The sequence below is a fragment of the Zonotrichia albicollis genome, chromosome 1 (genome assembly GCF_047830755.1).
Source record: "Zonotrichia albicollis isolate bZonAlb1 chromosome 1, bZonAlb1.hap1, whole genome shotgun sequence".
In the NCBI taxonomy this organism is placed as follows: Eukaryota; Metazoa; Chordata; class Aves; order Passeriformes; family Passerellidae; genus Zonotrichia; species Zonotrichia albicollis.
In genome coordinates, this window is record NC_133819.1 from 77063918 (window position 1) to 77089350 (window position 25433).

At 37.2% G+C, this 25433-nt stretch overlaps 1 protein-coding gene across 6 annotated transcripts in view; it reads left to right on the top strand.

The window, feature by feature from the left end:
- Positions 1 to 1357: 1357 nt before the first annotated feature.
- CDH12 (cadherin 12) overlaps positions 1358 to 25433 on the top strand; it is a 536918-nt gene continuing 512842 nt past the window's right edge. For 4 of the 6 annotated variants that reach the window (XM_074545283.1, XM_014265146.3, XM_074545297.1 and 1 more), the window contains exon 1: positions 1358 to 1656. The gene's annotated coding sequence lies outside the window, so the exon portion shown is untranslated. Of the gene's footprint in view, positions 1657 to 1727; positions 2005 to 2178; positions 2310 to 25433 lie in introns of those variants that run through there. The other 2 variants (XM_074545278.1, XM_026791781.2) reach the window with 2 other exon arrangements.

Sequence of the window (25433 nt, forward strand, 5' to 3'; positions counted from 1 at the left end):
GACTAAGAGGAAGGCCTTACCTCATAGGTGATAGCTGCTTTGTGTTTCCCAGAGTAGCTAGGCCTGTTTCCCTACTTGATAAAACTAATGAAATTGCTGCCTGCCACATTAAAATCCATACATGTATCTGTAATTTATTTGCCTGCCTCTGTCAAGTGAATATTATGTTATATATAGCACTGCACTTTTTTCCAACTAAATGGAGGGAAACGCAAGTGGGTTTTTACTAGGCAGGCTATTTAATTTGCAAGTACAAACTTAAGAATATTGAAATGCTATGAAGATTGTATTATCCACATGGAAGGGGAAGTTTTTACATTATTAACTTACCTCTGTGTATTTTAGCCAGGTTTGTTTTGTTGAAAATTTAAGTCTTTTAAAAATGCTCTATTTTTGCTGTAATTAATGTAGCATACCTTTTACTTTAAGTCAGAAGAAAGGGTCTCAGGCTTAACCTATTTTAAAACAGCTCTTGCCTTCAGATATACACCAAGAAACAAACAAGAATGTGGTGTATTTACTATGAGGGTCTAGAAATAAAGTTGTAGAGCTCTACAAGTAAAGTTATTTCCTCAAATGTAAAGCATTCAATGTCCTTGATGAAATGGCGAAGTCATATCCACTAAATAAAACTCAGGACTGGCCAAAATAGAAATTTCTCTTCTCTAGGTATGTTACTGTGACTGTATATGCCATCTTTTTTCTTATTTGATTGAAGTATAGGCATATTTTTTGTCAGAAATATGGGGAGTTCGTGGGGAAAAAAGAGGATGATGATGTCTGGTTGACAGATTTGAGGGGTTTTTTGCTTTGGTGGTGGAGCAGCTTTTTGTGGTTTTTTTTTTTTTTTTCCTTGTGTGTTTTGTTTTTTTATGTGGGGGGGTTGTGGTGTAGTTTTTTGGGGGGTTGATTGATTTTTATTGTTTGGTTTGGTTTGGTTTTTTGAGGTTTGTTGATTTTTGGGGTTTTTTTTGGTGTTTTTTGTTTGGTTGGTTGTTGTTTTTTGTTGTTGTTGTTGTTGTTTTGTTTGTTTTTGGTCATGGGCTATATCTACTAGATTGCAAAAACATCACCCTCCCAGTCAGTCAATCAGTTAATCAGTTGATTGCCAGGTCAGGTGTTTTAGTTTTCTCACTGACTGCTACCCAGCTTAAAAGCGTTCAGGTGAGGATAGTTTGAACAGTCAGAGATTTTTTTTAATGCAAAAATAAAATATGAGATTATCCGGAGTTTCAAAAGCACAGGGTGCTTTTCAAGCAAGGGGTTAACACTACTTTTCACAACTCAGAAATTTCAGATGCAGACGGTGTATTTTTGTGGGAGGGGGTTGCCGAAAGGGAATCCTCAATACCAATTGGCTGCTCTCTATCAGCCGCAGCTGAGCTCAGGCTGCTGCTCAAGTGCAGTATCGATCTGAAGGGTGAATGTGTCGGGAGCCTCAGAGAGCCATTCAGAGGCGTTCTGAGCAGGGAACCGACCTCTTCCAGTAAGAAAGTGGTTTCTACCTGCCTTTGCCGCCCGCGACATCCTTGGTGAATGAGGGGGAAGGCGAGAAAGGGCAGTGGTGCTGCTACGGCGATTGAGCGAGCGGGCTGCTGCCGCTGCGGTCGCTGCTGCCGCCGCTCCGCCTGCTGCCGCTGCAGCTCCATGTAGCAGGTAAGGCGGCTTTTCCCGGGAAAGGGGAGAGCCCGGGATGGCCCCCCAGTGGCCGGGGCTGTGTGTGGGGACCCCGGAGCCGGGCACCCAGGGACGGACGCTGCCTCCGCCGGAGGAGCGGCAGGGCCACAGGCGAGGAGCCCGGCCGCGCGGATGGAGCAGCCTCCATTCCCTGCTCATCCCGGTCTGGAGCCGCAAAACTTCCATAAGTTCCCAACAAAGTGTGCGAGCCCGCGGTGCCTGCGGGGAGAGGGAGCCGAGCAGGGGCAGGAAGGAGCCGCGGGTGCCCGGGCCGCCGTGCGGGAGTGCGGCGCTCCCAGGGCCGGGCAGCGCCTGGGGGCCACAGAGGTGCGTGAGGGCGGGCGGGTGTGTGGGGGCAGCCGCCGCGGCTCTGCTGAACGCTGGGCTCGCAGAAGGGAAAACAGCGTGCCAAACCGGGCACTCCGTTAAAAGGGAGAGTAGCTGGGAGACGGTGTGAAACTCGTGGGACTAGAGATGTATCTGCCGTTTTTTATGTCCCCCTTTTTTTTTTTTTTAATTATCTATTTTTTGAGTGCTCAGTACTCTGTGTGTGTGTGCGAAGACAGGGAGGCAGGGGGGAATTTCTGCAGCGCTGACGTTTGAAGTAATAAGGTTTAATTACAGGAAAGAAGGTAAGGAATATGAATTCGACTTGAAACAACTTTGAAAACACCTGAGCAGCCTCCCCCCTTAAAACAAACAAACAAATAAAAAAAGGCACTGCAGAAAAAAATTAGTGGGGAGAAATAAAATTTAGCCCTGACACGAGGTTTTCAAATGCGAGCCGTGATTTATCTTTTATAATGTTTCAAACTGATCTTCTATGAATTAGTCATGTGATGAACAGTATGACATGCATAATCTTTATACAAACGTTTTAATAGTGGGGTTTGCTATGAATTACAAATCATGCTGCAAGTGTGCCTGTGACAGCGATGTGTGAAGGTGCTTACCTTGAGTATTTCACGTGATTTTTGATGTTAATGGCTATGTGGCTTTGGTATTTCAATTCTTAATATTCAGTCTAGAGTAAGGAGGAAACATAGTCTCTTGCCTTTTAAATACTCATTTCAAAGCATGCTATGGTGTAGTGGTGATGATGGACTTTGTGCAAATGTCTGTGTTTATTGAGTGATGGTTAACTGGGTTTTTTTCTGTATCTGCAAATATCTGTACAGAGCTAAATAGGATGCTGGATAGCATGAATGGTTGAGGTTACTGGTATTTCTTTCCCTATTTTCAAATCTAAATATAAATAGCAAAAACTGAACAATTCAAGAATACTAAGTAGGTCTTATTATAATGCACCTTTTGCTGTGTATGTGATTGCATTTCAGATTCAAAGTAAATCAGTATTAAGGTATTTCCGTGAAACCGTGCTTTTATGAAATTAGCAATTTTGTCAGCATGTCTTTATTTCTGTCTTCTGAACTTGTTAAACCTTTTACTGACGACAGTGTGTTTTCAAGAGGACTCAAGGCTTCTTATAAAATACTTGGTCAGATCTCAAAGCTGATGGTTGCATTGCAGAAGTCATAGGCAGTTAATTGCTAAACTGATTTGAGTGCTCAAGACCATACCAGCATGCAGACCAAAGTCTTCCTACAAAACTGATCAAACTTGTCACCTGATGTTGCTCCTTTCAGAGACTGAGGCCCCTGTGGGAGACTGCAGAGGGAGAAGATTCTCCTTTGGGGAAGCAATAAACAAAATACTTTGTTTTGAAAAGACAGTTTTATAAGAAAATTTATTTTTTCAGTCTTGCATCTATCCCATAGATGACATTCATCCTCGAGTTTGCTTTATTTCAATTAATTTGTGCCTGTCCTGCCCCCTTCCCTCCCACCTGTTCTGAATGTCAGGTCTGTGGTATTTGTTTATCTGCTGTGCTGGAGGGATCTCCCACAATTTGTATTTATCATACCTAGCCAGATTTTTCTTAAAGTGTTCAATACTTTGTAATATTTTCTTCCAAATATATAAGAAGAAATAATATTTCAGTTGCAATGACATGCAATAGAAAGCAGATAACAGAATAACAAATATAAAGGCTATAGTTGTCTCTCTAGATGCAGTTTCTCATTTTGCACCCATCAGTTGGAGTTTTGTTCTTCTGAAGAAAAACATTACTTGTAATCAGTATTCAGCAGGAAAATAAATGCTTATTTTGCTTTCTGTCAACCTTAAGGAACCCATTAGTTCAACAGTAGTGCTTGAGATGATTAAAAAATGTATAGGTTAGCAAATTCCTAAATTTCTTTTCTGTGAGTGAGTTTTAGACTAACAGCTTTTTCAGTATTCAAATTATTTTAAACACTTTTGTATAAGAGAATGTTTTAGAAATCATTGGCATTTGTGTAATAAGAAAATGCCATGATGTTTTTGTCTTTATCTAGATGCTACTATAACAGTATTATAAAGATTTGGTTGTAAATGTTTCATTAAAGGCTGCAAAATTGTGCTTAAGTAAGTATTTAAGCAGTTATCACAGAATAGAGAAGGGAGTAACTTACATATAACTGTGCATAGCATCATGATCAAATTTTTCAAATATTCTTATAATCGCCTACAGCTCAGGTAAATTGCCTTTAATATGTTCAGAGGATCTGCTAGTCTCATATCAACTTTCCCAAACTATTCTGATGTGGGCATGCAGTGTGAAGCCTTACAGTAAAACAGAGCAGATAAAGTCAGGCTGGAACATGTGCTGTTTTCATGTAAAGAAGCACAGAGGCTCAGGGTGGGCACACAGCATGGTGCTGCCTGCAGGAGCCAGACTCTGGAGTACCTGGAAACACCTTCTCAAGGTGGGGAGCAGGGCTCTCCTTGCCGTGTGCCCTGCTGTGAAACTGGTAAAACACTCATCGCTTCCTGTGCAATTTAAGACTGAGTCTTAGATTGTAACAAGAAAGATTATTTGCAGCACAGTTTTCTCATTTGTAAATACCAGCTTTCTTGAGAGAGCCGTCTAAACGGAATTTCTGCACAGACATTTCCTCACAACAGTGCCTGCTCAGAGGGATCTTACCTTTTTCTCTGTAATGTATTGCTTTTACTTATGCTTTTAAAGATTGTGCATGTGCACACTGCAAGTCTTCTCCTTATTTTCTAGCTATAATAAAGTTGTCTGAAACAACAAAGAAAAATAATATATTTCAAGTTTCGATATATTTATTTTAAAAGCTTTATTTTTGTAATATATTCTACTTCTGATTCCAACAACGTGTATCAGTTTTAATATAAAAATATTCAAAATTTACTAAAGTATTTGCCTCTATTTCTCACACTTCATTACCAGAAATTATTTACTAATATTGATACTTATATTTTTATTTAATAGTGTAAGTATTATACTGAGTACTGTGTGAAATAATCTTGTGATGACAACTGGCGTTTTGATTAAATTACAGCAGTCGTCCCATTCACAGTCATAAGGCTTTGAAAAATGATTGCATATATATTGCTGTTGAGAATCTCTTCTTCTTTTAGGAATACCAAACTGTTTTCAGAATATTTTTCTTAATATTGACCAACAGTGATGTGTGTGTGTGCATGTCAAGAAAAGGGCGACAGAGCTACTGAAGGGTCCGTAGCACAAGTTTTGTGAGGAGCGTCTGAGGGAGCAGAAGTTCTTTAGCCCAGAGAACAGGAATCCCAGGAGGGACCTTATCACTCCACAGCTGCCTGAAAGGAGGGTGCAGCCAGGTGGGGTTGGTCTCTTTTCCCAGTCAACAAGTGGTACAGGACAGAGAAAGACTCTAGCTGCACCAGGAGAGATTTAGATTGGATATCAGGGAAAGTTTCTTCACTGGGGGCATTGTCAGACATTCAGATCGGCTGCCTAAGGAAGTGGTGGAATGGTCATGCCTGGATGAGTTCAAAAGGCATGTGGATGTGTCACATTCTGACATGGTTTGGTAGTGAGCATGGCAGAACTATGTTAGTGGTTGGACTCAATGATTTTAGACCTCTCTTCCAACTTAAACAATTCCATCATAAACTATGAATTCAAAGTCAAATACAAGCAAATTGATGATAGTTCTACTGGAGTTATTCAACAATTTTTGAAAGGTTGGAAAAGAAACACAATTGTATTTTAGTGTGAATTGTTTTAAGCAATAAAAAAGCCTGATTTTTTCCCAGTATGTTGCTGAGTGGAACAGCATATTTTAATCTTATTTCCACATTGTCATTAATTTCTTAAAGGCTATGTATTTGAACATGTATATTAAAGATTCCTAATAAAAAAAAAAAAACACAGGAGGGAAACACAGAACAAAAAATAATTAAAGCTGATGCCATAGTGTCTTTGATTTTTCTTAATTTAACCATGGTTTTCTGTTCATGTGTTAAGAGAAGAAACTAATACCTTTGCGTTTGCTCCCCTTTAAATCATATGTTTGCCCACAGCATCAGTATCTTTGTTGGTTTCCAAGCTATTCGTTTGCAAAGCTCTTTGAGGTATCTTGACTGTGAAAATTGTTAAGAAGCCAAGTGCTGGTCTGCTTTTAAGTGACTCATAAAAATGCCTCCACTTAAAGCATTTTATGTATACATCAGTTTATGTATACATACCCTTTAAATGAAGCAATTTTTATAAGACATTTTAAAATGTGAACAAGATTTGAGTTTGTATAACACATTGAGTTGAAGGCATTGCAAGGAATGAAGTATGGTTCCGGGTGGCAAAAAATAGACAAATGCTACTAAGAAGGTATGTTACATGAAGTGTTATGTTTTATAACTGCATTGTGAAAAATATCATGTGATCTTTCCTGTTTCTTAGGTACTGTTCACTCAAGGAACTGGAATATAATGTCTATTATAATGAGATGGTGCCTCTTTTCAGCTCTAGATTTCACTTTTAGAAAAGTCTTTGATGTGGAAGGAGGTCCATGGTCTGCTGTGGTACACTGGTTTCTCTCAGCGTGTTCACTCCTACTGAGCTGCATTTAGGAGCTGGGTGATACTTATAAGTGATTGTATCATAGCTGTGGAAATAAAGTTGGGTATGTTTTCACATGGACGTTATTTTGTATTGTGATACTGTCATATTTCACAGAGTAGTTGTGACGGTGTGCCTACTTCTCAAGGGAAAAATGAGGGTACAAGGGTACAGATTCTGTCATCCCTCATTAATACAATTTGCTGCTCAGAGACCTAAATTTCAGGAAGATAGTTAAGTCTGTCTCTTTTTAGGATGCCACTTAAGAATCTGCCTCTTGTTAAGAGATAATTCCTTTATATGTCAGTATGGTTCTAAGAAGCTGTCTGCTAAAGTACTCTTTTTCCCTGAGACATAGTACAAGATATTAATCACCTCTCATCACTGAAAAGCTTACATTGCTATTGAGTAAGACAGGGCTAAGATATACTATTTTGGCCTCTCTTGTTTTAAAAGAACTTCTTTCCTAATTTCATTGTTCTTTATTGGTTTATCTTGGATGATTTGTTTTCTTCTATTCAGTAAAACCAATTGTGAGGTACTCTGAAATTGCTACTTTACTAAACTCCAGAAAGGGATTGCATTTCCTTGACAGATCAAGTCAACCTGTCATACCTTGTTATATCTACTTCCTTTTTGAAATCTTGTAATAAATATTTTGCTTCTTTTTTTTCTTTGTGTTTATTCTCTGCTTTGTCTCAGCGCATGTATTCTTAATATCTACTGTAAAATTTAGTTATAAACTAAATTTTGAGATGTCCTGACCACTGCTTCAGTGTAGACATTCCTGTTGCACTTACTGTTTCAATTCCCACTGTCAGTTAGGAAATGACAGATTTTTTTTTCCCCAAACATCTGTCCTCTAGTAGCAGACAGAGGTGGTAGACTGTGCAATGCCTTCACTCCCAGAAGCAGTCTCTTTTTTCACTTCTGTTCTGTACTTTGCATCTTTCTTATAAACCACTGAAAACTCTGGCAAGGGCATGAAAAACAATGGGAGTTTTGTGGAGTTAGAGATTAACCTTGAAAGCTACTTCAGCCACGGGAAAACACTTTAAAATAACAAAATGGGCCTCATGGATAATGTGTTAATGATCTGATGGATTGAACTGCATAATAAAAACTACTGATGGTAGATACAGGAATAGCACCAAGGTAGAAGAAGAGAAATAAAACCCATCTAAAGTTAAATGAAAGCTCTTTGCTTCAACTTTCATGTCATTGATGGAAATAGCTCTAGTTCTGGTCCTTGTCAGAGAAATAAAGCTGCATGATTCACTGGAAAGACAGCTCAATGAACAAGCATGACAGTCTTGATTCATCAAAATCTTTCCTGTTGCATTCCAGCAGTAATTATTTATTCCTATAGAAATTTGCTTTGAAGCTGGATTTTTGGCCAGGTTGATTCTCTAGCCTCTTTAGGAGCACAGAGCAGGAATAAATCTGGCTTAACCTCGGCTGGAGACTCCCTCACTCAAAAAGCTTGTACTTTTCTGTGGCTGGCAAACAGCAGCCCTTTGGCCAGGCAGAGAGTTTGACCTCTGTGTTCCTGCCCTGCTTATTGCATACCTGCTGGTAGGACTTCTTTGGGGAGCTGCTGTTAATAGGTTGAGGGAAGCCCTGAAACTAGTGCTCTTTAATAGCTTTATCAATGACATAAACAGTGAAATCCAGTGTGCCATTAGCAAGTTTGCAGGCGGCCCCAAGCTGAGTGACCCTGAAGGACAGGGTGCCATCCAGGCAAGCTCAGGAAGTGGGACCATGACACCCTCATGTGGTTCAACAAGTCCAAGTGCAAGGTGCTGCACCAGGGTCCAGGCAATCCCAAACATGAGCACAGACTGGGAGCTGAACTCATTGAAAGCAGCCCTGTGAGAAGGGCTTGGGCTGTGGGTAAGTGAAAAGCCCAATGGCCATGTGTGCTTGCAGCCCAGACAGCCAAATGCATCCTGAGCTGCATCCAAAGGAAGTGAGGCCAGCAGGTTGAGGGAGGTGATTGTCCCTCTCTGCTCTTGTGAGACCTCGTTTTGAAGTCCTGTGTTCAGCTCTGGAGGTCCTCAGCACAGGAAACATGCAGACCTGTTGGAGTGGGTCCAGAGGCGGGCCACCAAGGTGACCAGAGGGCTGGAAGGTCTCTCCTACACAGGCAGGCTGAGAGTTGGGGTTGCTCGGCCTAGAGAAGAGAAGGCTCCATGTCGACTTTAGCAAATTCTCAGTATTTAAAGGGGACTTATAAAAAGAGGGACAGTGAGCAGATATTGATAGAGAAAGGGGGAATGTTTTTAAACTAAAAGAGGAGAGATTTAGATTATATGTTAGGAAGAAATTCTCTGCCTTTGAGAATAGTGAGACACTGGCACAGGTTGTCCAGAGAGACTGTGTGTGCCGTATCCTTCAGTGTGCTCAAGACTGGAATGGATGGGGCTTTGAGCAATCTGATCTAGTGGGTGATATCCCTGCCCATTGCAGGGGTTTTGGATCTAGATAATTTTTAAGGTTCCTCCCAATCTTAACCACTCCACATTTCTATAAAATACTGGTATTCATTCTCTTTTTTCTTCTGATAGCATACTATCTTGGTGATAGGAGCAAAGACTAGTTCTATTTATAAACAAGTATCAGTATAAAAGAAAAAACAAAACAGGAAAAAAAAAACCAAAATGTTGCTAACATTGGATTCCAAAAGCTCATCCATATAAGTCAGGAGACAAGAATGAACTTTTCAGGACAATGCACCTGTTATTTCTACAGTGTGCAAGTCAAAAGAAAATGAATTAGGTGTCAGCATCATTTGTTTGGCTGTGACAGAGAGAGAGATGATCAAAGAGTAGGTTGGAGTTTTTTTTGTCCTATATTCATAATGCTTGTCGTAAGCAGTTGTGTTGATTTCTATACATTCTTCCCTAATTTATTGCCCTTTTACACTGAGAGAATGCATTTTCATTTTTTATTTAATTACTAGATCAAACAGAAATCAAGAACTTATCAGTGGCCTGCATACAATCCTAACAATTTAAAAGTCTTCTACCTTCAAAAGTTGATATGCTGTTTATATTTTAGAGACAATCATAGATCTCACCAGGGAGGTTCCAGAAACACAAGTGTAAGTCAGACTTCAAAGCTGGAGGAGGGTCTGATACTGCAGCTTACTCCAGCATCTAACATTCTGCAGAGGCTGTGTGTGGTTCATGGGGATTTCGTTATTATGCACAGGAAAGGTGTTGCACTGGAATTTTTTTCCCACAGCTGTGGAGTGGGAGTGTAGAGTGAACTGAGTTGTTTAAACATGAATATGAATCTCTGTCTTGAAGCTGTCTTGAAGAGAAAAAAATTACACACTGTTATACTTGTCAGTAAAAGCAGCATGCCCCAGTGAATTTCAGCCCATTTGGGGGAAGTGTCAGAGGTCTTGAGGAAGTATGCAGGTAATGAGTACATAATTGAAGACCATCAAAAGAAAAGCATGTCCCAACAAAGAATTTAGCTAAACAACAGTAACATATTGTAATTTATTCTGATAAACCTTTAGAAATGCAACCAAAATTATTCTGTGTGGATTCCCTAGAATTCACAAAAAGTGCTACAACACACAGTTCCTTAAAACACCTTACGTATTCTCGGAACAACTGTTTAACAGAGTCATATAGCAAATGGTCACAGATATTTTCAGTTTTTCAGAGTATAAGTGAAGAATGTGGGAGCTAATTATCAGTCCTCCCTAGAAGGAAATAGAAGTGTTTTCGAGTGATTACCTATTTATCACTGTTTATCAAGTTCTTTGGCATTTGCTCCTCCCACGTTATCCATGCAGTACTTGGAGAAGATCTTCTCTTCCCAACTGTGAAGCCCATTCCTACCTTTTTCAGGCGAAACTGGCTTGATAGTGTATAAGGTTTGATTAAAAGATTCTTTCATTTCCTTCCCTTATTGCAAAGAATTGCTATAAGAATACAGTTATAAAAATAAAACTTTTTTTGTAAGAGATATAGAATATGTGATTTAAACTTGATTTCAGGAGTATTTAGGGGGAAAATAATTACTTCTCTTTTATGGTCCAGCAGTCTCAGAGGATGCCCATAGTTCGTTGTTGCATCCATAACTGAATAAACATGCCAGGATGCCATAAGAAAAGGAGGGTCATGGGAGTCCTTGAAAGGTTTGTCTTAGCTGGTTTTGAAGCTCAGTCCTGTTATCAAAACTGAACACTGAAGAACTGGTATTAACACCTGGACTTCTGTCTATGCAAAATCCAGAGTTCCTAAAGTAGCAGTTAATTGGCTTAATTCTGAATTGTGAATCTCTCTTCTGAAGGACAATCTTAATTTTTCATGTAGTGCTGATTCAGAACAACTGGAAGTGCATTAATTTTCTGTATTCCCAAAGTCTTCACTCCTTGCATTATGAAAGCCTGTGAAGGAAAAAAAAAAAGAAATCAAATTAGTGATTATTTTCTTTCTTCTTTAAGACAAAACTAAAATTAGGACACATAAGGATACCTTTCTGTATATGTGCAAATAAGTGTTTTAATGGAGCATTTAAAAATTAATCAAGTCTAAATCTTAGGTTTTCCCTTCACCGTTACCTATCCTTTAAAAACACACTTAGAATCTCAGTTGTACTTGGGCTGTATGCTCTAATAAAATATAAGACCTTGGAGCATTAACAAATCTCTCAGCTTTTAAATAGACTGTGACCTATTCATTTACAGGGCTACTTCAATAAAGCAATAGCTCACTTAGGTTAATGATGGATCATGGTGTGATTCGATTTGCAGAGTGCAGACTTGCCTATTATCCCCTAATGTTTGTATGGGTCATGTTATCACATCCAAATAATGATTCATGCCACCCCTTGTTCCTGAAGATATCACAGTGATTACAGGGAATCTCAGCGTGCTAGTACATAAAGCCTTTAGGGTTCTGTTGGATGCTGTTGAATTATTATTTTTGGCTAGAGAATGATAAAGCAGGGAAGTCTCAGGCTTCTCTGTGACACCTTCCTCTTGTGATTCAATTGGCCATCTGGCTGAGCAGACGGGCTGGACATTTGCAGAAATCAGATCTGTCTCTCCCTGTCTTGTGCTTCTTTCTTTTTCCTTCATTTAGGTGAGGAAAGTTAGCTGGCCCTGACCTGCTGTGACAGATTATTTACAAGTCAAGTGCCTTATGACTTTCCCCCCTGTACCCCTCTCACAGCTTGAGTTTCTGACATGAAAATAGAGCAATTTCCAACAGGAAGAAAACATCAATACTGTGTCCTGCTGTAGTTACCCACAGGAGAGACTCAGGCTGGTAGGCACACTGAGAAGGGAATAAAAGGATGTTTTCTAGTTGTGGATACACTGTGAGTATCAACATAATTTCTTCTCCCAGTGTTGCCGCATTGTCATTTACACTGAAGAAGTGTTGTCACTTAGGCATAGCAATTCAAAACAGTGTAAGTGATAGGATGAGAAGACATTTTGGATGTGATTGTAAATGTTTGTACAGTGCTCTTAAGGTTTATTTTTACTTCTCATTTTTGGGGATGATCTGGGTTTTCTCACCCTGCCACTGTGTTTGTGCTAAATGACCATCAGGCTGCTCACTGGTTCTGCTGCTGACAAACACTAAATCTTGATAAATGCTTCCAATAAAACTGCCATAAACCTCACTAGCTCTAAACTCTCCTAGACATAAACCACTCCTAGTTAATATATAGTACAGCTAAAACATGGGGAGAGGAATAGTTATATTTTTTTATACAAATATATAAGGCCTATGGAAATTAGAAAGATGAACTTAGTTTTCTACCAACTGCACATGCAACCTAGATACAGAAGAAATTGCCATAAGAAATAGTGCTGCCTTCAGATAAATTAATTTTCTTATAGCTGAATTTAAACATTCTCCAAGAGCTTCTGTCACTAAGGAAATATAATAATTTCACTCAGTTAACATTTTTCTAAGGAAAGCCACTGACAGTGAAAAAAATCTAACTTGAAAGTACCTGTTAACATTGTTTCTTCCACTGTCTCTGCTTCTACACTTCAGCAAACAGGCACATTCAACAGCATCAAGTAGTGATGAAATGCTTAAAAATATGCACTTTTTTAACCCATTTGACTTTTTCTCATCCACTCATAAAAATATTTCCTAAAGAGTTTGGATACTGTAGAAGGAGTTTGTTGTTCAAATCAGGCATTAGAAATAGAATTGTGATTGAAATAATATTGCTGTGTTGACCTTTTTGGCATGGAATATGGTAAAAGGATAGGCACTTAAAATATTTCATATATCTGGCTCTCATTATGTAACATTTTTATTTTGTTTTAGAAGTATTATACAAGGACCTTCCCAGAAACAGTGCCAAGGATCTCAAAACTGTAAGCAGATTTCAAACCTAAATTAGGTTTCCCAGCTGCTTAGTGGTATATACTCACATTCAAATAGTGAAAAATGGCTTTTGAAATGTGTACTACATTAAAACTCTGAGAAGTTTTATGTATTTTAATTTTCTGAGTGTTGCAGCAAATTTCAGACTTGAAAGTCTCTTGTGATTGCTGCCTGAAGCATTTATGGAAAGAGATTTTCTTCCTTTTTCCTCCTCTTGCATCCACAGTATAATGATTTTTGAGGATCAATATTGTATTTCTGCATTTGGAAGCTTAAACTCATGCAATTTTATTTCTGTCCAATGTTTTCCTACTTAAGCATGTTGAGCTTATTGAAATTTGAAAGGATATTCAAACTCATCATTTCCAAAGACCAAAATCCAAGGTCATTCTCCTTCACACATCCCATTTCCAGTGATAAATTTATTAAAAAAATCCTGGTGTTTTAGTCATATCTAAGAAATATATAGACTTAGTTTATAATCTGAATACAATGACCAATCCTTCAAGCTTAATGGACTAATAACAGGAACGTGTGGTTTTTGCAAGCAAGGCAAAGATTTTCACTTAAACTACAACCATAGGTGTAATTAATAACAAATTTTGTTTAATAATTTTACAACAGAGTGATTTTTTTGCAGTCAAACAGAAAAACACTTCAAGATTTCAAAGTTTTTGGTAATGCTGTTAATTGCAGATTAAGCTGGCTGCCAGGTGAAATGCAAAAAGCATAGGATTTTTATTTTTATCTTTATCTTCAGTACCTAAATTTAATGTGGCATATCTGTATCACTGTATTCTTATTTTCTTTACATTAAAAACAGCACAATGAAAACATGTCCTGAAACAAACTCCATGTTCTATTATTTTTCATATAGACGAGTGTAATCTATTCCAGGAAAGAAGGAATTGTAAATGTCACCACTATGAAATATCTGCATAGGAATTGGTGAACTTGTTTTTTTCTGTGTGAAAATATGTACATGTTTAAACGGTTATTATTTTTATTGTCATTGAGATGATACAATTAGGGTTGTTGTTCTCATGTCTTGATATTTTAAATGGGAAATGATGATCCTTAGAGAATTTAGGGCCATAATACCCTTCTGTTGCATTCTAGCTCTCAGGTAGGAGATGAGTACTCAGATTTTTTTGAGGCTTTAAGTTAAAATGTTATATAGAGACTGAACCCCAATAAGAAGAAATGCAAAGCAAGAAATTATGCTTTTTATGTCAAGTGCAAAGTGGAAAGCTTTGCTTTGGAATCTGTCAAATATCGCTTGCCTGTGTCTTACCTAAATACCCACAGACATGTAGACTTACCCCTGTCAGGGGAAGCTCATTAAATCCCACTCTTAGACAGAACACCTGACAGGAAAAGAATCTTCCTCTCACAGCTTCTCCTGGAAGTTTCTTTATGTCATGAGATTTTTTCCTCTATGAAGAATAGACTTTTCAAACTTTTATGGACTTAGTTTAGAATTATAACATTTCACTTTCTTGTCCAATTAATTTAAAATTACATGTGAAATGTTATTTCTGCCTCAGATATAATTTAGCAGTTCTGAGAAAAACTTGCTGTCATGGGATATTGGTAAAAGGAATGACTAAGAGAAAAAAATGACCTTATTTTGGAAACAATAGTGCTTTCCTGATGACCAGTATCATTGTATCATTTCAATTTACTAATTTATTTATGCAATATGTGAGGCTATTCAGCACTAATGCTGTAGGTAATATAAATTAATTTTTGTGGTTCAGCTTATTCTGATGCTAGGCATCTAATCGTGGTGCCCTGTACTTCCATATTATATGTGACAATTTCTTATTTTGAAACTTTTTTTCCCCTGTGAAAGTCACACAGAATTTCATTATGCCAATAGATGTTGGCAGAATGAGATTCTTATTTTAAAAAAAAGGGAAATTAAACCAGTGGAAACATAAAATCATGGTGGTTTGAATGCTGTCTAATATTAAGTAAATGTACAGATATGTTGGTTAGCTTTCACATGTGGGGAAATGAAAAGAGAATTACTTTGTGAATTCTCAACAATGAGTCAGTGCTTGGGATGAGCTGTAGAAGCCCTGGTCAAAACCTTCCTTAAAGAAATATTTTTCTTTTGAGAATTTGATTTGTAGCTGAAGAAATCATTTTGCAAACAGAATTTGCTTTCCTGGAGATGAAAAATAAAGAAGATAGATGAATAGTTGAAACAAAATATTCTGCAGACAAAGACATAAAAACTGAAAGCATTTAATTCAGGAACTTTGCATTGTGGCTATTGACATTGACATTGTGGGTATTGCCTCATGCTCCTGACTGAAAAGCAGAAACACTTTTTCTATGTCCCTTCATGTAATGCTTCAAGGCCTTGTCAGTCTTGTTCCCTAAGGAGAGTGTTGGTCTCTGGAACAGCTTGGAGAATACAGGGAGTAGGAGAAATGCCATTAAAAAAAAAGAGTAGAACTGTAAATCTGAGCTATCTCATATAAGATCAACAAAAATTACATTTTGTATTTTGGCCCCTCTTTTATCTAAAAAGAAGATACCTTTATTTTGAAGATTCTTTAACTCTCTTATTTAATACTACCTTACTTCACACTTTTTGTATAAGATTTAAGCCCCCAAATTATATTTTATCTGTTGCTTGTGAGCTTAATAATGTGGAAAGTTGTGTTTATCCATCTTCTTTATAGAGGTTTTCACCTCTAGTTCGTTCAGCACTCACTTTGTTCTATTGCTTCTTCACTCCACATCGAGACTTGGAGGAGTACAAGTGACACCACAGACTAAATTGTAGAAATTTAAGAGCTTGGAAGAATTATTAGGCCCTAGCTGTTGTCTGACAACCTAAATAATTATTTCAACATCAAGGCTTGACCCTTTTCTACACTTAGTGAAAAGACTGCATGCTGTTTTGTCATTCTTGTAACAGCTAAGGCAGATTATTTTTAATCTCTCCTTGAGGACATTTATCAGATAGATAGCTTAGTGTTGGTACCTTATGATTTCTTGACAGCTGGCCATAAAACCTGATAAATGCTCCTGCCAACAAAACAACACGTGGGTTCCAAAAAAAAGTTTGTGATTTTTAATAAGGTAGATTATTTGATTGATGTGCAGTATGCATTCTAATTACAAAAAAAAAAAAAAAAACATGAGGAAGAGGAAATTTGTCACTTCCCCATTCATTATTCCTTAATTAGACTACAACTAATCAGAATTTATGATTGGCTAAAATAACCCCAGATTTAATTTACTGCACTGCCATTACAGACAGATAAAAAGAAATCATGAATTATATCTCGCCGTCAAGACAGTACAAAAGAACAAGGAAATTGGATAAACCTTGAAATATTGTAAACATGACTCTGTCTGTAATCTCTCAGATTAGTAATTTATTTCAGCAAGTGAGATGCTTCTCTTGTGAAATGGCAGAGTATATTTTTTTAAATATGCAGTATTTATATGTATTCTGAGTACCAGAGTAGTACATGAGACCAATGCATTTATTTTGGTTTTGGCTTCTGTAACAGTATTTTGCATAGTTAACATCAAAATACATCAAATGGACCAAATGAGTGGTGATAATAAAACAGCTCTGACATTGTTACAGCTTCATTGTGGAGCTGAAATGTAGAATGGATTCTGGGTTTGCTGTGGTGTCTGTTATGTGCTTCCACTACCTGAATTGCTGGTCTCTGTTTTAATGTGTGTATATTAGGGCAAGAAAGTAGGACAAAAAAGAGAGGGTAATTTTTTCTCATTACATTCTCATTTGTACTCATTGTCTTGCCTGGTGGCATCAAAGTAACTTGTCTCTCCATGATACAGTCATGTGCATATAAAAACAATATATTTGTTTTCATGTGGGAATCTGCTGAGTATACAGGCAAACATAGCAGGTGCCTGTGCTACAAGGTATGGAAAATTCTGATTAGTCAAAGTTAGTTCTTTTTCTGAAGTACTGTCATTGTTTTATGTGCCCAGTAGAGGAAAAGAGAGATAGAAAGAAAGATGTCAAAGCAGAAATTAGCACAATGGTTAGCAGTTAAGGAATACTTTTGGGCTGTAAGAGAATAAAGTTTAAATTCCTGTTTGCTTCAACTTTAACTCGGGTTTCATTTTAAGTAATTTTGCCTCCAAATTTTGCAGCCTGAGTCTCTCCAAGGAAGTTATTTGAATTTTTATAAAAGCTTAAAGATCATTGGTAGGGACAGGAATTGTAAATTTCTCAGTAGCACAGTGGGCAGAATATTTACCCACTCTTTCAGAGGCAGGTTGGGCTTCTGTTCTGAATCAATCCAAGCAGAGGCTTCAAACCTTGGTCTCCCTAACTCTCAGATAAGTTGCCTTCTGCAATATTATTTGGTCTAAAATTTAGCTTGATGCTTTTTATAGATGATTCAATACTTCCTGTAAGGAATGTTTCTACTTGAAATCTGAAAAAGTATATAAGTGCAAAAGATACATGTTAACTACATTACTTCTTTCAACCTTTTTGGAGTTCTAGTCTAGGGATTGTGTTTTGGCTGAATTTATTTTCTCTTCATTTTCTTTATTTTATATATTTTTCTTTATTTTATTTTATATCTTTTTCTTTATTTTATATCTTCATTCTCTTTATTTTCTCTTCAGATCCATAATGCTTCAAAAATAAAGGCAGACAGTGAGACACTATAATCTGAAGATTTTTAATCCTGAATTTCACAGTGCAAAGCTGTCAAGGTCCTGGCTACAATAAAACCAAGTCATTGGAAATGCTTATGTCCTTGTAATCCAGCTGCACACACAAACAGCTGTTGTGACTCACTGTGGGCTCAGCAACAAGCCGCAAGGTCATTTTTATTTCCTCTGATTCTATGTCTTGTAATTACGTAGGTGCAGTGTGTAAGATTGAGTCATGTACAGGCGACCATTGGTTCTTACTGCTTTATATAGCATATAAAAATGATCAGTTCAGTAGGCTGTCATTGACAAGAATTGCTGAAAATGGCAGAAAACTGTGCACTTGTCTCTGTTTCTTCAGTAAGAATCTTTCTTGCCTGCTTTTCCAGGCAGAGCTTGTCCATGATGTGCAGGGCATCTTTTCTGTGTATGTGTGCACAAGCGAGATCTCAGCATCCTGCTAGTCCTGCTGTTGATGTTCTTATTATCCCTTTTTCTTCTTTCTTCTAAGCTTTTGATATTTTTTTTGGTTTTTTATTTCTTTTTCTTTCTCTTGCATATTTCTTTTCTTCCATTAATTTCTACCTCCCTGGTCTTTCTGTATTTTCCCTTCTTTCATTGGAAAGAGGTAATGAAGTTCAGTAATGCTACTGTATTAGATTTAGGAACCCTCTGCTTCATGCCAAGAAAGCTGGGTCACATCTGCAGCAAACAATAGTTCTCAAGTGCATCAGATACAGGGAAAGAAGCCTGAGGCTTCATGTAGCACAAAGAGAGCTGGAATATTTCTGTAGTGAACTTCATTTGCATCATACCTCTACCTTAGTAGACATCTCCCATTTGATTGCATATCTATTTTTACTTCTGTACTTTGTAGCTATGCACAATTGCACCAAGGAATTGAGGATGTGAAGACACATCCAATCTCTATAAATATTTGTCTGTAAAGACAAGAAAATATGTGAATAATTAATGGAAATTATGATGGACGTCTATATCTACATAATATGGACTGATCTATGAGGAAATTATTTAAAGGATCAGCCTGGCAACTCCTAGATATAGGTAATCAATACAACTGTTATTCTGCAAAAGTTCTGATAGCATTTTATTGTGCAAAGCTGAATCTTAATTCTGATTATTAAAGAATTATGTACTAGAATGTCTTCTTCATTACACAAGAAATATTTTCCTAGTGATTTTTTTCATTATTGAGGCATTTTAATGATTAGGCAACCAGCAAAGAAGAGATGGGACAGCCTATCTAGGCTAAGCCCAGACTCTTATGCTTTTGGAAAGATGCAAAATTATTTTTATTATGTCCATGTACTTCAGGCACCTTCTGCTTGACCTTGGCAAGACTTGGAATGAGGACTTTTACAATATGATTTCCAGAAAAATGGATGGATTTGAAACTTCCACATGGATTCGTACATCTCAGCAATCTTTCAAGACGCCTAGTGTTTTATTTTTCAAAGAATTTAGCTTATTTCTGTCAAATATACAAGCTCTGGTTTTATTTTGCTTGTTGGGAACTTTTGAATGCTTTCCAGGTCCTGCTGTGTCTCTTGAAAAACTAAAACAATAGCTTTGCAAGTGATGCCATCTGCCTGCATCCTTTGAAATATGTTAACTGAAAGCACTTAGCCTTGGAAAAGGATTAACTCTTTCAGTGCTGACCACAGAGGCTGCAGCAGAACCTTTGGTACTGCAGAAGCCCAGCCTGCAGCTGGGGCTGCAGAGCCACACAGGAGCTTCTCTGCTGTGCCACTGAGACTGTGACTGCTACAGCAGGTGGGCTCTAAGGAGCTCTGTGGCCTTCTCAGACAAAAAAATCTGTACCAAATAGTGCGTAGCTAACAAACGGTTTCAGTAGGTTAAATGTTTCGTTATTTCTTAGTTTAGGAGGATTTGCACAGGTGAAAAAATGAATGCTGTTTCCCATATTGCCCAACAGGATGGGACAAGAAAGTGTTAAATAGGAAAGATGGAAGAGAATGTAGTTTTGAGCACTTGGCTATGTGAATAGACACTGCACAGAAGTTAGTTGATGAGTTTAAAATTGCTAATTGAGTGGTCCAGCGGATACTTTAATTAAAATTTTTCCCCAAGGGAAACTATCCTTACTTAATTTTTCTACAAACCCTTTTTCTGAATATGTCTTGTTCATCATATGGAACATGTTAATACTTTGACCTGTACAATATTTTGTTTGCTTATATGGCTAACACCTATGGGCACTAACTTCAAATGTAAGGTTTTAGTGAGAAAAAGTAGAGTAATTTTACTGATGATATCTTAAAAAAAAAAGATGGGAAGTATTTTCCAAAATGTATTTGACTCTATATTATTTATTAAAAAAAGTGTAAAACTTCATCTAATAGTTACACCTGGCATAATTACTTTTAGACTTATTACTTTTGGCATAATTAATTTTGCCGTTTATCCATATGATGAAAATTAGATTTTGCCCACTTTGAGTTTAATCAAAAGGCTGCAGCTGATTAACTTTCTTTTGTGGAGTTCTTCCACAATGGAGTCCCCATGACACCAAACAAAAAAAATAACTAATTGGTCAGCTGCCACTTACCATTTCTTCCTTTACACTGGCTTTTTCTGAAAATGGCTTTTCCTCCTTAGCCTGTGGCATAATCCTGAGACATGCACACAGTTAGGGATGATAAAGCTGCAGGACAGAGCAATCAGTCCATATAAATGTAGTGACAAAGAAAATAGGTCCCCTGTGTTCTTTCTGTGGCTTGATTTTTGTTAAAAATCTTATGTACACACTGCAGGGGGTAAGTGAAGGATAAAACTTGTGCAGACATGCTGTCATGAGCATGGATGGATATAGATTCTACAAACACTGTGTTTATTAGAAAGCTAAAAGCATAGAAGAGCACAGCATTGATAACATGATCAAATGGTCTGCATCCTAGGGATTACACAATATAACATATATCTGTATTTTGTAGATCATATTCTTCCTGAAAAGTGGCATAGCTGGCAGCATCCTAAATCAGGATTTGTGAGAGTGTGCAGATGAGAATCTGTGTGGAACCTAGGAGTTCTGGGAAAGAGAGGTATCTTGGAGGACTTCGTCATATTCATTAACAGAAATGCACTGCCCTAAATAGAGCAGATAAACGGTATTTTTTCAAGCAAGTGTGTACATTTTATAATGTATTATTACATAATCTGTGCTTCTGAAAATACAGCAGATTTATTCTTTCAAGATGTCTTGTTTCTGACTCTTTTAGTATTCTTTCAGAAGTGAATGTCTTCCCCCAGCTTTAATGAGACCTGACTTCGTGACTTCTTCCAAGTTTTGAGAATGTATTTTCTGATACCTTTACATAGATATAAGTACAATATTTACTTCCACCTTGCCTTGCTTACCTGCACACTTAATTCTCTCTAAATGCACTTTTCCCGTGTTAACAGGTTCCTGTTTCAATTTTCCATTCAGTTTGTTCATTACATGTTGGATTTAATCAAATCATCTTATCTCCTATAAAAAGCATTATCCCTTACTTCTGTAAGAAGTTCATTTGAGATTAACTTACTCCCTCCTGCTTGACTTGGCGGGCAACAACAGACAGAACAAGAGGACCCAGTCTCAAGCTGTGCCAAGGGGAGATACAGGCTAGAATTAAGGAGGAAGTTTTTCACAGAAAGAGTGGTCAAATACTGGAATCATCTACCCAGGGAGGTGGTGGAGTCACCATCCCTCGATGTGTTTAAAAAAAGACTGGAGGTGGCACTTGGTGCCATGATCTAGTTGAGGTGTTAGAACATGGGTTGGACTCGATGATCTTAAAGGTTTTTCCAACCTAGAAATTCTGTGATTCTGTGAGTTGCTCATGTTGTATGTGGTAGAGTTATCCTCTTTGGAACAGAGTAGGGCTTTCATAGGTCATTAAATCTCTGTTTCCATGAAAACAGCTTTCTCTAGGAGGCTTTTTATTAGCAGTAGACAAACTGAAATTCTATCTTTGGTACCTGGTATCATATTTGATATAATATTCTTCTGTCTATAAGGGGCCAAGTGCTGTGAAACAGAGAGGTAGCAGTGAAACAGAGCTGGTAGTGTGGCATCTAGGGAGTAACCAGGAGGGTTACTTCTGCAAGCATAATAATTTCAGTTAGCAAATACTGTACCACAGCTATCCTCAAAGCAGTGTTTGCCTCTGTGTCCCTTGGAGCTTTATACCTAAAAGGGCAGCAGCAGAATAAAGACAGTTACAATAATGAACCAACAGCAAAAGTGTTACTTCTACAGAAGCTCCTCTTCCCTCAGCTCATGTGGGTGTGCAAGCCTCTCTGTGCTGGAAAAATGGAAAGAGGAGAAAATTTTCATTATTTTATTGTCCTTTGGGATCTTAAATTTGTATTCAAGCTGTCCTAATGGTTAAATTGCCTTTCTGAGGTTTTTATAGCTGCATTGTTGACCATTTGAATTTTAATTCTCAGTTATTAGGGAGCTTGTTATAGGGAGGACTGAGATGCATTTTACTCCTTTGAACATAACCTCTGCAAAGAAGAGGAACCTCTGCGTTCACTCAGTGCATTTGTGCAATATTGTTTCTCATAAAAAGACCTGTTTTATCAAGAAAAAACAGTAAACCAGTTAAAATAAAAAAACATTTTAAGGCAATTTACCACACAATTACTATGAATTCCTTCTGTTTCTGGAGGAAAGAAAAAGAAAATTCTAAAAATTGTCAGTCAGAAAGTAAAGATGTATAAAAGATAGTGGTAGCTGCTGTTAGCCTACAGACTATCAATATATTAGACAAAATAATTTTCTTACAGTGTAATTAACTATTACACATCTCTACAAGCAGATGAAATTTTTTGCATGGATTTATATGTCCTTGAATGTCTTCCTCATGCATTTCAAAGTGCTTTAAATGCAGTTAATTTGCAGTTTAAATATTCAGTTGTTTTTCAAGCTCTGTGTTTGTTGATATGGGCTTAGTCTGTTATTGAGCATTTCAGAATTTAGGATTTGTGAATTGCCAAATTGAAGTAATAGAACTGGTGCTCAATTTACCATAGAACTGTGATGGACTATACTGTTATTTGGGAAGAGAAGAAGTAAAATATGTCTGTCACTGCACTGGCAGATAAATGTAACCACTGCTCTGGGGTATTACAGAATCAGAAAAAAGTATTTATCTCTAAAAGTCTTTTCTAGCATTTCATGTTATTTCTGACTTCATTACATCACCTTAGCCGAATTTCAGTTACCTTGAAATAAGTGCTTCTAAATGACCACTGAAGCTTATCTTTATTAGAGGTCATGGTTTTGAAAGTTTTTGCATGGCTGAAAATAGAACTTTTGATTCTGTACTTGTTCCCATCAGTTTTTCAGTAGTGTCACCTGATAGTTTTAAGCAAGAGAGTTTTGCAGAGCAAATGAAAGCAAAACCAGTTTGAGGTCTTACTTTGCATCTAACCGGTTAAAAAATTAAGAATAAAAATCTTCACCAGGCAAGAAGGGCTGTGTTTTACTGTGCTGGCAATTCCCAGCATAAGAAGTTATCTCTCTTCTGATGATACATCATCCACTAGCACTCCAGTAAAGCCCATAATCCACAAAGCAAAAAAGAGGACATATAAAGAGGTTTTTTAGCTCAGTTTAAACCTGTCTTCTCTACAGAGATAACAAAGATGAAATACAATGTCTATGTACATTTTCATTAAGATCTTAAAATACCTGAATGCCCATGTCTCAGTTATACCTCTTGCTTTCCCTTGGTTCTCCTTAGAAAGGTGCTCAAGAAGAGGAATAACAACCCTACAAAACTGTCTAAAACAGTTGGCATACAATTTTTCTTGCAGGAACATGTCTCTAGACACTGATACCCATTGCTAAAGTGCAGAGGAATTTCAAGTGGCAGGTAGCATGTTGTGTGTTCATTTATCAATCCTAGTCTGCTGGGCTTTGATTTATTAAAAATGTAACTTCAGAATTGGCTGCGGCTGAAAACTGCTACTGGTTTTACAACAACATCTTTGAACCACACTTTTTTTCTGTGTACACATTTGTAATATGCAAACTCTGAAAACTCACTTGATATAAATGCTCATTGTTCAGTAGTATTTTCAGTTTCTTGTATTTCTCCTATGGACCTATTCTGTAGAAATTTAACTCAGTTTTTTCTTCAAATTAAGTAATCTTTTTCCTGCTTTCCCAAAGATCTCTTATCAGTTTCTGAACTACATATAGCTACACTTCCTAATTTTTGATATGATATGTATTATTCAAGATGTGCTTGTATATATTTATGTGTATGTATAGGACAGGGACCAAGTGACCTGGGAGACCTCAGAGAAGGAGAAACTGAGGAGGGTTTATCCAGTAATGAGTAAGAAAATGAGCAAGGAAAGCAGAACAAATTGTTTCTTCAACTGAAGAAATTATTAGAGACGGTTTGGGGGCAACTACACTAAGTTTTCACTGTCACAGATTCTTGGCAGTAGCTGTCCTAGTTTCAACAGAATGAAGTGTCTGAATTTATAGCGGGTGTGAAATTACACTCTGGTATCAGCAAACAGAAATACTGAGTTCAGATCATTCCTAAGTGCCTCAAAATCTAGAGCTCTGAAATAGATGTTTAGGTATCTAATTTTACGCAGTCTGATTTGAAAATGGACCTATTATTTGTATATGTTTTGAAGACCAGCTGACAATTTATCTCACCACTTTAAATCTCCAATATTTCAGACAGTTTCACATTGCTAGAAGGTATGATATTTGAAAGGCACTTTACTGTGTAGCAAAGCACTCATTCTTACTTCAATGAAAGCTGCAATAAATTTGATGGAAGTAAACAGATTTGAAATGTAATAGACTGACAGCTCACTAGTTATATCTGAAATATCTGACCATGAGCAGTCTAAATTTCAAACCAGTTTTTCAGTGTCAGAAAATGTATTTGGGTTTTAGCTGAAGGGCAACTAAATGGTTCCATTTCCTGCTCAGATTGAACTGTATTATTTTGTGGGACGATAAGGACCAGAATAAAATTTAGAACTAAATTAATTTTAGGATAAACAGCATTAATCAGTGATTGTTATTGACTCATAATAAAAAAATAAAATTGTTGTCTCTCCAACTACAACATTAAAGACTAGAGCCCGTCAAAATGGGTATTTTCAGTTTTAATAAATATACTAACACTGAGGCCACAAGAGCAGTAATAAACTTGGGGCATTTTGGGAAACAGAGAACTTGCAGCTCACAAAAAATCGGTCATATTGCACAGGTTTGAAGAATTAGTGTTAGATACTAGAGTTTCAATCAAATATTTTTATAGTAAAGATAAATCTAAATTTTAAAACTTTAATAAATATAAATTCTAAAAATATTTCCAAAAACACGCATATTTTGAAATTGTTTCAAGAAAGGGGTTGTGTTGACATTGCTTTTGTGGTTTTTCAATAATTCAGCCTTTTGCACAACTGTAAGTAAACGATTAATATATTGCACCCTTAACAGCTGGGATTTTGTGTGTGTAAGACTTTTGTTATAAGGGATAGTGATATCAAATTTTGAAGTGGACTTTTCAGTAGCCTTTGAACAAGCGAGGCATTTACATATATGACCAGGTTGCTCAAATAAATTACCTGCCTTGCTGATGTGGTCGAGCAAAGCCTTTTTGGCTGTCCGAAGTTCTTGCACTTAGGTTGCTTTATAGTGAAGTTATTGAGGAGAGGTGTGTACACGTCTACAGTCAACTGAACCAAAGATTTTTATGTAA